Genomic DNA, 13,855 nt, shown 5'->3' with positions numbered 1-13,855 from the left:
CCCAGCACTCTGGGAGGCAGAGGCAGGCAGATTTCTGAGGCCAGCCGGGTCTACAGAGTGAGTGCCAGGACAGCCAGGGCTATACAGAGAAACCCTGTCTCGGAAAAAAAACAAAACCAAAAAAAAAAAAAAAGAAAAGAAAAAGAAAAAAGAAAAGATATGGAGAGAGGAGGCAACCTTGTATAGTCCCTGATTTTAGTGGGATTGCTTCAAGTTTCTCTCCATTTAGTTTGATGTTGGTTACCAGTTTGCTGTATATTGCTTTCACTATGTTTGGGTATGGGCCTCAAATTCCTGTTCTTTCCAATACTTTTAGCATAAAAGAATGCTGAATTTTGTCAAATGCTTTTTCAGCATCTAATGAAATGACCATGTGGTTTTTTTCTTTGAGTTTGTTTATGTAGTGGATTGCATTTATGGATTTCTGTATATTAAACCATCCCTGAATCCCTGAGATGAAGCTTACTTGATCATGATGAATGATCATTTTGATGTGTTCTTGGATTCAACTTGCAAGAATTTTATTGAGTATTTTTGCATCGATGTTCATAAGGGAAATTGGTCTGAAGTTCTCTTTCTTTGTTGGATCTTTGTGTGGTTTTGGTATCAGCGTAATTGTGGCTTCTTAGAACGAGTTGGATAGTGTTCCTTCTGTTTCTATTTTGTGGAATAGTTTGAAGAATATTGGTGTTAGATCTTCTTTGAAGGTCTGATAGAATTCTGCACTGAAACCATCTGGTCCTGTGCTTTTATTGGTTGGAAGACTTTCTATGACCCCTTCTATTTCTTTAGGGGTTATGGGACTTTTTAGATGATCTATTTGATCCTGATTTAATTTTGGTATTTGGTATCTGTCTAGGAACTTTCCATTTCCTCCAGATTCTCTAGTTGTGTTGAGTATGTTGAGTATAGGTTTTTATAGGAGGATCTGATGATTTTTTGGATTTCCTCAGTTTCTGTTGTTATATCTACCTTTTCATTTCTAATTTTGTTAATTTGGATACTGTCTCTGTGGCCTTTGGTTAGTCTGGCTAAGGGTTTATCTATCTTGTTGATTTTCTCAAAGAACCAGATCCTAGTTTTGTTGATTCTTTGTATGGTTCTCTTTGTTTCCACTTGATTGATTTCAGCCCTGAGTTTGATGATTTCCTGTCTTCTACTCCTCCTGGGTGAATTAGCTTCTTTTTGTTACCGAGCTTTCAGGTGTGCCATTAAGCTGCTAGTTTCTTTTTGGAGGCACTCAGGGCTATGAGTTTTCCTCTTAGCACTGCTTTCCTTGTGTTCTGTAGATTTGGATATGTTGTGCCTTCATTTTCATTAAATTCTAAAAAGTCTCTGATTTATTTCTTTATTTCTTCTTTGGCCAAGGTGTCATTGAATAGAGTATTGTTCAACCTCCATGTGTATGTGGGCTTTCTGTTGTTTTTGTTGGTATTGAAGACCACTCTTACTCCATAGTGATCTGATAGGAGGCATGGGATTAGTTGATCTTCTTATATTTGTTGAGGTATATCTTGTGACCAATTATATGGTTGATTTTGGAGAAGGTACCATGAAGTGCTCAGAAAAAGGTATATTCTTTTTCTTTGGGATGAAATGTTTTATATGTATATATAAATGTTAACATATATATATTAAATCCAATTGGTCCAAAGCTTCAATTAGTTTCACTGTGTCTCTGTTTAGTTTCTGTTTTCCTGTTCGGTCCATTGAGGAGAGTAGAGTGTTGAAGTCACCCACAATTATTGTGTTAGGTGCAATGTGTGCTTTGAGCTTTAGCAAGGTTTCTTTTACGAATGAGGGTACCCTTTCATTTGGAACATAGATGTTCAGAATTGAGAGTTCTTCTTAGTGGATTTTGCCTTTGACCAGGAAGAAGTTTCCTTCTGTGTCTCTTTTGATGACTTTAGGTTGAAAGTCCATTTTATCTGATATTAGAATGGCTACTCCAGCTTGTTTCCTGAGACCATTTGCTTGTAAAATTGTCTTCCAGCCTTTTACCCTAAGGTAGTGTTTGTCTTTGACACTGGGGTGTGTTTCCTGTATGCAGCAAAATGTAGGGTCCCGTTTACGTATCCAGTCTGTTAGTCTATGTCTTTTTTTATTGGGGAATTGAGTACATTGATGTTAAGAAATATTAAAGAATAGTGATTATTACTTCCTGTTATTTTTGATATTATTTTTATATTTGAGTGGTTATCTTCTTTTGGGTTTGATGAAATAAGGTTACTATCTTGTTTTCTCCAGGGTGTAGTTTCCCTCCTTGTATTAGAGTTTTCCCCCTATTATCCTTTGTATGACTGGGTTTGTGGAAAGATATTGTGTACATTTGGTTTTGTCATGGAATATCTTTGTTTCTCCATCTACGGTGATTTAGAGTTTTGCTGGGTATAGTAGTCTTGGTTGACATTTGTGTTCTCTTAGAGTCTGCATGAGATCTGCCCAGGATAGTCTAGCTTTCATGGTCTTTGGTGAGAAGTCTGGTGCAATTCTGATAGGTCTTCCTTTATATGTTACTTGGCCTTTTTCTCTTAAAAATATGGGACGCTTCATGAATTTGCATGTCATCCTTGCACAGAGGCCACGCTAATCTTCTCTGTATCTTTCCAATTTTAGTATATGTGCTGCCGAAGTGAGCACCTGAATGGACTAATTCTTAAATGCAAAACCCTAGACTACAGAATGGTTAGAGAAAATATCAGAGAAAAGCTTCAGGACACTGTCACTGCAAGGACCTTTAACTAGAAATTCAAGAGCACCAACAATAAACAGGCAAATGCTTCAGAGCAAAAGTAATCTGAACAGTAACAGAAACAAGAGTGAATGGAAAGTTTATAAAGAGGAAGAAATATCTATAGTTCCCAGAATCTATAAGAAACTCAAAAACTGTATAGAAAAATAATCCCAAATGATAAATTTTAAAATAGGCTAGAGAAGCAACTAAGCATCTCTCCAAAAATGATAAAATTTTTAACACCTAAAATTTTTCTCCAACTTTATCAGAAATATTTTTCTTATAAATTTTCAATTCTATCATAAAATGCTTCATTTTCATATTTCAATTAATTTAGCAATGTTTTACATGTCTAACACTTTACTCTTTAATTTTCCATAAAATTGTCTCTTTAATTTTCTCTTAAATTTCTCTTAAATTTTAAAATTTACTCTTTAATTTTCCAAAAATTGTCAATTTTAACATGTTTTTTCATGTATCTCTTCTATTTTATCTGAAATATTTTCCACATAAATCTTTAATTTTATAATAAAGTGTTTTTACTTCTCTTTTCAGTAAAAAAGGGAAAAATGATACACAAATGGCCAAGAGGTATATGGAATGTGATGGGGTGGAGCGTGTAGCTCTTGCTTTATAAACATGAGGAGCTGAGTTCAAATCCCCAGTACCGCCATAAAAATCCAATCATGGCTGTGCCTACCGGTAACCCAGCATTGAAGGTCTGAGACAGTCAGATCTTAAGACCCTGCTAGTTTGACCAAAAAGAACTTTCATTTTTGTGAGACCCTGTCCCTGGGCAATACACAAGAGAGCACTAGACAGGGATTCCAGGTATCTTGCTCTGGTCTCTGCATATGTAGGCATAGGAACATAAACCTTCACACCCATTTGCATGTAGTATACACAGATAACACACACACACACACACACATACATACACACATACACACACACACACAGAGAGAGAGAGAGAGAGAGAGAGAGAGAGAGAGAGAGAGAGAGAGGCAGACAGACAGACAGACAGACATAGAGAAATTAATCATATTATCCATTAGAGAAATACAAATCAAAAACCACAATGTGATAACATCTCATACCAGAATGGCTACTACCAAAGGTAAAAAACAAACAAACAAATAAACAAACAAAACAAAACAAAGAACACTGGTAAAAAATGTAGAGAAGAGGAAGTTTTAAACACTGTATACAATTGTAAGTTTGTACACTCATTATAGAGTTCCTCAAAAATGGAAAATAGAGCAACTGTATGCCCATCACTCCTACTTCTGGGAAGGAAATGGGCAAGCTTGATGAGACACCTTCATGCCCATATTTACTGATGAATGGATAAGGAAAATGCAATATATGTATTACAGGACATCATGCTCAGTGAAATAAGTCAAACACAGAAAGACAAATATAGCATGATCTTATTTATGCATAGAATCCATAAACACATCTCACCAAAGTAGAAAGCAGTTATTACCACAGGCTTGCAGAGCAGTGAGAAGAGGAGATGAGAGTTGGCCAATGGGTACAGTGTTGTGGTGAGATAAGAAGGTTTGATGGTCAGTTGGGTGATAGAGTGGGCATTGGCAACCATAACCTGTTGAGTACCACATACCTACAACAGAAAAACTTGAATATTTTTATTATAAAGAAAGGATAAATATTTAAGGTGGTGGGTATGCTGATTGCCTTGATTTGGTCATTAGACAACGTGTAGACATGCAGAAGTATCACACTACTCTCCATACATTGCTTTGTGTCAATAAAACAAAACAAAAACAAAATGAGGAACCTGAAAGATTTAGTTGCCATATACCAGAGTGTGCAGCCTTCTGCCTGAGCATGGAAAGTCTGCAGGAGGACTGACCACACTCTTAGAATCACAAATCTTTGATACATTTGTTGTGCTTCTTGTCCTCCAAAGTGTCACTATCAGTCATCATCTGGATTCTACCTACAAAAGTCTAGAGAATGAGGACAATGCTATAGGCTTACTTTTTTTCTAGTTGATTTGATCAAGCCTCCTGAGCAGGCACAGGTCTAAATGTGATGAAAATGTAGTTTCATACATTAGTCATTTCTTATACTCAATGTTATCTTAGAGCTTGGAAGACTTTTCTACCTCAGAAAATGTCTTTGAGTACACTTGAGAATCTGGCTACGGGTCCGTTCAACTTTCAGTTCATCATGTCTTCTTTCAGGACTTTCTTCATCTCTTAACTGAACCATTGCAGCCAACCTGGTCCTGTCCTCCATGTCCCCCAGCCTTCCAATTGATGCTGATGTTGCGTAGTTTTCATTATCATCAGCTTTAAGAACCTTCACTTTCTATTGTTCTTCAAGTAAACTGTGCTGTAAGCTCCCAATAGTGACTTGCTCCAACACAGCCCTGCTCTGCAGAGGTGGCTAGATACAAGGAGAACCATGCTCACCCAGCCTGCCTCCGCACATCTTCTATAGCAGTGGTCTTAACCAGTTCCTGTCCTTTCTGGGTCATTTTGCAGGACCCTTCAAAACCCATTCTCTGTATTCTTCATTAGCACTGCCTTCATGGATGAGAAATCTGCTTCCACTCACTCTCCATCCCTACCTTTGCACATCTGCCTCTTTTCCCTGCTCCCTGTTCTGCTCTCCCTCCATGAGGGGATCTCTTACCCATCAGTGAAGGAGTACCTCAGAAGCCATCTTCTCTTTACTACTCCTAATATTCCAGAGAGACCAGTTACCTCCCCCCATTTGTCTGTCTCAGCTACACTGTCTACTGTGTTGCTTTGTAATTCTTTCACAGCTTGTCATCCCTCATTTATCCATGAGAGTGGTTGTTCATTATTCCTTCATGTCAGTCCTGGATGCTAGCACCATGCTTGCCATAGAGTATGTAGATGAGCATTCAGCAAGTAGGGAGAACAGTGTACTGAGCCCAAGCCAGAATCGCATGTAGTCCAGCAAGTTTGATGAAGATATGTGAACACATTTTCATTTATTATGGAGCAAATCATGATGTAATTTTATCTTTTAAAATGAATCAATCTGTCAAAATAACTTTGTGGGGCCACAATTTCTTTTTCTTTCATTTTTTAAAAACAGGCTTAATTTACTTTATTTATTTTATTTTTTTTTTGCTATAAAAACCCTATGTGAATCGCCGCAGCTGGAACTTGGGTGTGGGTTTTTCTCAAGATGGTCAGTGAATTCCTTGTAGGGAGATTTGGTAAACACAGTCTGTTTCCAGAGATTGGGGTTGAGTGGCTTGTAGGTCTTGGACATGGCATCAAAAGTAGCCTTGGCAATGTTGCCCAGGATGACAGTGCAGCTCCTGGCTGATGTGTAGCAGCTATCAATACTGGCCAGCACCATCAGCTTCCTAGGCACAAGACCAGAGACAATGCCAGAGTCTCTGGGAACTGGAATGGGATACTCTAGCACCGAACCACTTGGAAGTCAGGATGATAGAAAGCTTGACCAAGATGATGACCTCTCAGATGGCAGTGGCTACCTTCCTTCTTGGATCACTTAACACCAAGACCATCATATCACTGTAGTCCTCAATTTTGTCAAAAGCATTGAACTTGGTCCACTGGCCAGCCTGAATCTGCTTCTATAGTGGCATGATCTTTAGAACCTTTAGGGATGCTTCCAGGAAAAAGTCAGTAATCTCAGATTCCTTAACAGGCAGATACTTGATCTCTATGTCTTTGACCATGAGTCATAGCTTGGTGACATGAATCAGTTCTTTGTCTTTGATTTTTAAGTCCATATGTGCAACAGCATTAACCATGGCCATAGCCTTGACCTTGACCTACCAGATCCTCCTTGCATGCTACAGCATCTTCCCAAACCCAGGCCCCAGATACCTTAGGTCTTCCTACTGTCCCAGTATCATCCACTGTTTGGTGTTTACCAGAAGAAACTTGGCCACATTTTCCATCAATATGCTCAGTGTCAAGTGAGATGGATCACGATTGTTCCTTGACTTTCCTCAGAATTGAATCCTCCTCTCTCTAAATATCCAGTTTACACCATTCTTTTTCCCTCGCTGACTTCTTTAGTCTATGATTGTCTCATTGTATTGAACTCTTCTAAGGAAGGCCACCTCTGCTGAATAACCCACTCCTGAATTTCCTGAACCCAGCCCATGTTGAGTGTTGAAGTATGGTGGCCAGTAAAAGCAGAAGTTTGGTCCTGAGGCTGGTGTGCTCTGTCTGCTCAGCTAAGTGATGAAAAGCTCAAGTTTCTAAGAATTCATTATTGAAATTCATTATCAAAATTTAAAAACCATTAAAATAGTTCAAATTATTAAAAGAAGTCTTGTTGAGACAGATGTAGTTTGTTACTGTGATCCAAGTACTTCTGCTCAGGAACTGTGTTAAGAAGAGAAGAATTATAGCTCGTAATTACAACAATGCCCTCATGGGAAAAGCTTGACTGGATCTGGGTGGTGAAGGGCTTTCTAACAGGCCCAAGCACTACAAACATGACACCAGCAGGTCTATCCCTTATTCCACACCTCTACCTTGCTAAACCATTGAATTACATTCCTAGAGCCAGCTCCCAAAGTCCATTCACTTGTTTGGCCACTGACTCATTCCTGGCACTGATCATCAAAGTCTAAAATACAAGTTCATCCTAGCACAGACTTCCCCTCTTTCCCCTTAAAAACTGTCTCTGCAAACATCTGCTGCTGTCTTTGCCTGGTTCAGAAACAGACCTCCCCCACCCCACCACTTACCCCTCTAGGATAATAAATCTCCTTTGTGCTGAGAACTTGGTGTCTGGGTATGTTCTGTGTCAACACTGAGGCCCCTTACAAGGGTTTTGGGGTTATTTTCCTTTGTTTTCAAGACAGGTTTTGTTTAGCTCAGGTTGGTCCCAAATTTGCCGAGGTTGACCTTAAACCCTTGACATACCTGCCTCAATGTGAAACTTCTGGGATCATAAGCATGTTCTGCTGTCCTGGCTAACCAATGGAAAATTATTTAGCATCTTCCACACATCATGAACGTGACCATATTCAATGACAGGTAAACAGTAAATCTGTGTTAGCAGAACGTAGTGATCATTTTAGATAGAGAGAAAGGCAGCTAGTGTGATGAGCTTGGTGGTTTGTGATGTTCAAAATTGATCTGACAAGGGCCGAGGCCACAGGGAGAAGTCCTGGGCGTTAAGGAAAACATAAACACTGATTGCATCAGTGTCCCCACTGATATGGTAGCTGGCTAGGGTACAAGACAAGGAGATCCCAGTAAGACGTTTCCCCTGGCAGTGGCAGAGTCTTGAAGTATAGAACACCTCATCATCTTGCATCCACTTTAAGTCATTTATTAGTCCACAAGGAGATAGACCCTTTGTTAATCCCAAAGTTTCAGGAAGATCTGTTATGCACATTGACCCTTTATCAGTGGTAAACGTTGGAGTGATGAGAAGAAAATAATTAACTGTTTCTGGGGAAAGGGGGAGAATAAAAATGGTTGTGGATAGCATGAGATGAAGAAGCTAGCTATAGGCGATGAGAGAAAGCAAAAGTCAAGAGATCAGAAGGAGTTGGGCCCTGGACAAAAGGTGATGCCGCTCTCGGTAGACCATTTGGAAAGATGCTTGAGCTGACCTGCTTGTCCCAGTTTGTGATCTCAGGGCTCAGAGCTGAGCCATTTTAATACAAGGTAGCCAGGGGAAGCTGAGTGCATGAGGACCCATTCTTCAAAAGGCAGATGCCACAGTAGTGTGTGCGTGCACGCATCCTCTGCATCAGCAGGCCTATCTTGAGACCTCTGTAATATAGTGTTGACTTTAAGAGTTCTGGTTGTCGAATCCAAGAACACATCAAAACGATCATCCACCATGATCAAGTAGGCTTTATCCCAGGGATGCAGGGTTGGTTCAATATACGGAAATCCATCAATGAAATCCACTACATAAACAAACTCAAAGAAAAAAACCACATGGTCATTTCATTGGATGCTGAAAAAGCATTTGACAAAATTCAGCATCCTTTCATGCTTAAAGTCTTGGAAAGAACAGGAATTCAAGGCCCATACCTAAACATCGTTAAAGCAATATACAGCAAACCGGTAGCCAGCATTAAACTAAATGGAGAGAAACTTGAAGCAATCCCTCTAAAATCAGGGACTAGACAGGGCTGCCCCCTTTCTCCTTATCTTTTCAATATTGTACTTGAGGTACTAGCTCGGGCAATTCGACAACATAAGGAGGTCAAAGGGATACAAATTGGAAAGGAAGAAGTCAAACTATCATTATTTGCAGATGACATGATAGTCTACCTAAGTGAGCCAAAAAACTCCACTAGAGAGCTCCTACAGTGGATAAACAACTTCAGCAAAGTGGCAGGTTATAAAATCAACTCAAGCAAATCAGTGGCCTTCCTATACTCAAAGGATAAGCAGGCTGAGAAAGAAATTAGGGAAATGACCCCTTCACAATAGCCACAAACAGTATAAAGTATCTTGGGGTGACTCTTACCAAACATGTGAAAGATCTGTATGACAAGAACTTCAAGACTCTGAAGAAGGAAATGGAAGAAGACCTCAAAAAATGGGAAAACCTCCCATGCTCATGGATCGGCAGGATCAATACAGTTAAAATGGCCATTTTGCCAAAAGCAATATACAGATTCAATGCAATACCCATCAAAATCCCACCTCAATTCTTCACAAAGTTAGAAAGAGCAATTCTCAAATTCATCTGGAATAACAAAAAACCCAGGATAGCTAAAACTATTCTCAGCAACAAAAGAAATTTTGGGGGAATCAGTATCCCTGACCTCAAGCAATACTACAGAGCAATAGTGTTAAAAACTACATGGTATTGTACAGTGACAGGCAGGTGGATCAATGGAACAGGATTGAAGATCCAGAAATGAACCCACACACCTATGGCCACTTGATCCTCAACAAAGGGGCTGAAAACATCCAATGGAAAAAAGATAGCCCTTTCAACAAATGGTGCTGGTTCAACTGGAGGTCAGCATGCAGAAGAATGCGAATTGATCCATCCTTGTCTCCTTGTACTAAGCTCAAATCCAAATGGATCAAGGACCTCCACATAAAGCCAGACACTCTGAAGCTAATAGAAAAGAAACTGGGGAAGACCCTTGAGGACATCGGTACAGGCAGAACGTTTCTGAACAGAACACCAATAGCATATGCTCTAAGATCAAGAATTGACAAATGGGACCTCATAAAATTACAAAGTTTCTGTAAGGCAAAGGACACCATCAAAAGGACAGATCGGCAACCAGCAAATTGGGAAAAGATCTTCACTAATCCTACATCAGAGAGAGGGCTAATATCCAATATATATAAAGAACTCAAGAAGTTAGACTCCAGAAAACCAAACAACCCTATTAAAAAATGGGGTACAGAGTTAAACAAAGAATTCTCACCTGAAGAATATCGGATGGCGGAGAAACATCTTAAAAATGCTCAACTTCATTAGTCATTAGGGAAATGCAAATCAAAACAACCCTGAGATTTCACCTTACACCAGTCAGAATGGCTAAGATTAAAAATTCAGGAGACAGCAGGTGTTGGTGAGGGTGTGGAGAAAGAGGAACACTCCTCCACTTGGTACAACCACTCTGGAAATCAGTCTGGCGGTTCCTCCGAAAACTGGGCACCTCACTACCAGAAGATCCTGCTATACCACTCCTGGGCATATACCCAAAAGATTCCCCAGCATGTAATAAGGATACATGTTCTACTATGTTCATAGCAGCCCTATTTAAAATTGCCAGAAGTTGGAAAGAACCCAGGTATCCCTCAACAGAAGAGTGGATGCAAAAAATGTGGTATATCTACACAATGGAGTACTATTCAGCCATTAGAAACAATGAATTCATGAAATTCTTAGGCAAATGGATGGAGCTGGAGAACATCATACTAAGTGAGGTAACCCAGACTCAAAAGATGAATCATGGTATGCACTCACTAATAAGTTGATATTAACCTAGAAAACTGAAATACCCAAAACATAATCCACACATCAAATTAGGTACAAGAAGAACGGAGGAGTGGCCCCTTGTTCTGGAAAAACTCAGTGAAGCAGTATAGAACAAAATCAGAACAGGGAAGTGGGAAGGGTTGGGTGGGAAAACAGGGGGAGGGAAGGGGACTGATGGGAGTGGGGGTCCAGAAAAGGGGAAATCATTTGAAATGTAAATAAATATATCAATAAATTTAAAAAAACCAAAATAAATAAATAAATAAATAAATAAAAAAGAGTTCTGGTTGTATTGGTCCCATGAAATGCAAGGAAGGTTTTAATGTAAACGTGTGAATATCTCTATAGACTCACTTTTGATAATATACATCCTTTTAAAATTTATTTTTATTTATGTGTATGGGTTTTATTCATTTACATGCATGTATGTCCCTGTGAGTATATGACATGTATGTTGTACATGTGTGTGCATGCACGCACACATTCTGGGAACTGAATTCAGAACCCCTGGAGAAGCAGCAAATGCTCTAACCTCTGAGCCATTTCTCCAGCCCTGACGTTATATACTCTTGGCATCATTATTAATTTTCATTTCAGAGCTTAGTGTCTTGAAGGGAACTCAATGAAGTTTTTAAGATCAAACTCTTTAAATTTGTGTTGGGTTTGTACGATGCTGGTGAGCCCTCAGCTCTGTCTGTGTACAGTATGGCTACAGACAAAATGTTTACACACACCCAATGAGCCCCCTTTTCAAAGGGAAAACAGCTCCCAAAGAAGCTCACCTGCTTCTCTTGACAGAGATAGTTAATTCCCACACACAGATGCTTGGCTAAGTCCCTAATTTTTCAAATGGAATTTAAGTGGGCTAATTAAAATAACATGGAAATAATTTTTAGTGTGGGCCTTTATAAGCCTTTTGATTCTCAATTAGCCTTGTTTCTAATAATAATAAAAGGCAACAATGCGCCCAGTAATTAGTAAATTAAAACCATCAAAGTAAACCTCAAGGCTCGATAAGAGCTCCAATTTTTTAAAGTGTTCTCATGTCAAGAGGTTATTTAAAGTACAGGTTTTATAGATGCTTTCCTTTTAAGTCAAATTCTCTTAGGTAATCAGACTCCAAGCTGCGTTGCCTTTAATTTTATCTGGCCAAGCCTCCCTCCATCTGTTTTCCCATAATGCTCTCATTCTCTTCTCCAGATGTTTGGCACAGGACCTCAACTTGATGTCTATTTCTTCTTGTTCTCCTTCACCTCACGCGAACCTTCCAAGTCATAATTCTTTGGAAGTCAACACAATGAGCTTTACTTCAAGTTACCGTCCTTTGCTTAACAAGATCCATCTCTAAGGTCAGTGTCAGTTTAAAAAAAAAAACAACTCTTTTTCCACATAGAATTCCCTAGATGTGCATATTTTGAAAAAGACACCAAGACAGGACACCTAAGCAGCATGGCTTACGCTCACACAAGGCAGGCAAACGCAGGAACTGAGTTAGAGATCAGCATTTTACTTTGAATTTTTTCTAAAGATTTGATTTACTGAGAAATAGAGGTTTTCTATCAGTCTTGGAACAGCTTCAACTTTGATCAATTCTTCTATTCAATAGAGGGTCAAACACCTGAAGGGAAAGAAGAGGGTTCTTCAGAACATGTGTCTGGAGAGGATCATTTGTGCATGCCCACTGAAAAGACAAATGACCCGCCCCCCGCCTCCCCTGCTCTTGCTGCGTCAGTGATCTCTGCTGGTTGGTGGATCAGAGACAATCCAGGCTCCTACTAATCTGCCCTGTCACAGAGTGAGCCACATGAAAACAAAGGTTTAAGGGCCTGGAAACTAAAACAGGACTTTTAAGGAAAATCTGCTGGCAAGGAAAAACTTTTCTGATTAAAATGTAGAGCAAGCCAGGAAAAGTCTTCCTGAAGCCACCTGCAGACATTCCATTATGTCCCTGTGTTCAAAGCCATTCTGGAATCAAAGTTTGTAGACCAGGAAGTGTGAGAGGTGGGGGGAGAGAAATACATTTATATTTCTTACATACATATTTCATATATATCTATATCTAAGATCTATATCTATATCTGTAAGTTCAGGGATAGCCTGGGATAAAGAATGATATCATTTCTCAACAATACAACAAAAAACATCTTGAAACACGAAGAAAGGAAAGGATGGAGGAAAGGATAGAAGGGAGAGGGAGTGAAGGAGGCTATGCTTCCTGTTATCTTCATTTTGACTTCCTTTCTCTTTGCTCTTTCTTCCTTGTTGCCACCTGACAAAGTTCTGATTGGCACATGATACACAGAGCATTGGCCTACAGACTCTCAGTTCTGATTGGCTGTAGGCTGATGCACAGAGCATTAGCCTGCAGGCTCTCAGTTCTGATTGGCTGTAGGCTGATGCACAGAGCATTAGACTGCAAGGCTCTCAGTTCTCATTGGCTGTTGGCTGTTGCACAGAGCATTGGCCTACACGCTCTCAGTTCTGATTGGCTGTAGGCTGTTGCACAGAGCATTAGCCTGCAGGCTCTCAGTTCTGATTGGCTGTAAGCTGATGCACAGAGCATTAGACTGCAGGCTCTCAGTTCTCATTGGCGCATGATACACAGAGCATTAGCCTACAGGGTATCAGGGGCCCAATGCATCTCTCCTAGTAGAAGTCTTCTAAAGAGAACCTGGCATCTGTTTAGGAGAAATACATCAAGGTGTTGAAGGAGAAGTGTCAAGGATCCACCCACCTATCAGTATGGATGGAAGGACTATGCAAGAGACAATGAGGCAGCTCCATCCTTGAACCAGGAAGAGAAGAGAAAGAAGAAAGTAGAAAAGAAGAGAAGAAAGTAGAAAAACCAAAGAACAATGGATGTATGGGCCCACAGGAAATGAGAGGATGCAAATGTAAGAAAGCCTAAAGGAGGGTGTGCTGTTAGGACTAAGGGTGTGGTGTCCCAGTTCTCTGGGCAGCGGTGCACTGGATGGTATATATGTCATAAATGGCTGGCAAGAATATGGCGCTATCTTTGAATGGAGCTAACTTTACTGGCCTGGCAGTCCCATTGTGCGAACTTGCCTTGATTAGAATACATTCTGGCTGCATCTTCCCTGCCTTCTAACAGATGAGCTCAACTGTACTGGTCACCCTTCCAGGCTGTTAAGTCAG

General features: G+C 39.9%; 1 non-coding gene across 1 annotated transcript; it reads right to left on the bottom strand.

Moving 5' to 3' along the window:
* Positions 1 to 2,533: 2,533 nt before the first annotated feature.
* On the bottom strand, positions 2,534 to 2,640 carry LOC127693201 (U6 spliceosomal RNA). The gene has a single exon (XR_007979654.1). It is a non-coding gene; the product is annotated as a U6 spliceosomal RNA (small nuclear RNA).
* Between the last annotated feature and the right edge of the window lie 11,215 nt (positions 2,641 to 13,855).

This window comes from Apodemus sylvaticus, chromosome 9 (assembly GCF_947179515.1).
Source record: "Apodemus sylvaticus chromosome 9, mApoSyl1.1, whole genome shotgun sequence".
NCBI classification, from domain to species: domain Eukaryota; kingdom Metazoa; phylum Chordata; class Mammalia; order Rodentia; family Muridae; genus Apodemus; species Apodemus sylvaticus.
The sequence above is the reverse complement of the archived record's forward strand: the minus strand, read 5'-3'. Positions and strand labels throughout refer to the sequence as shown.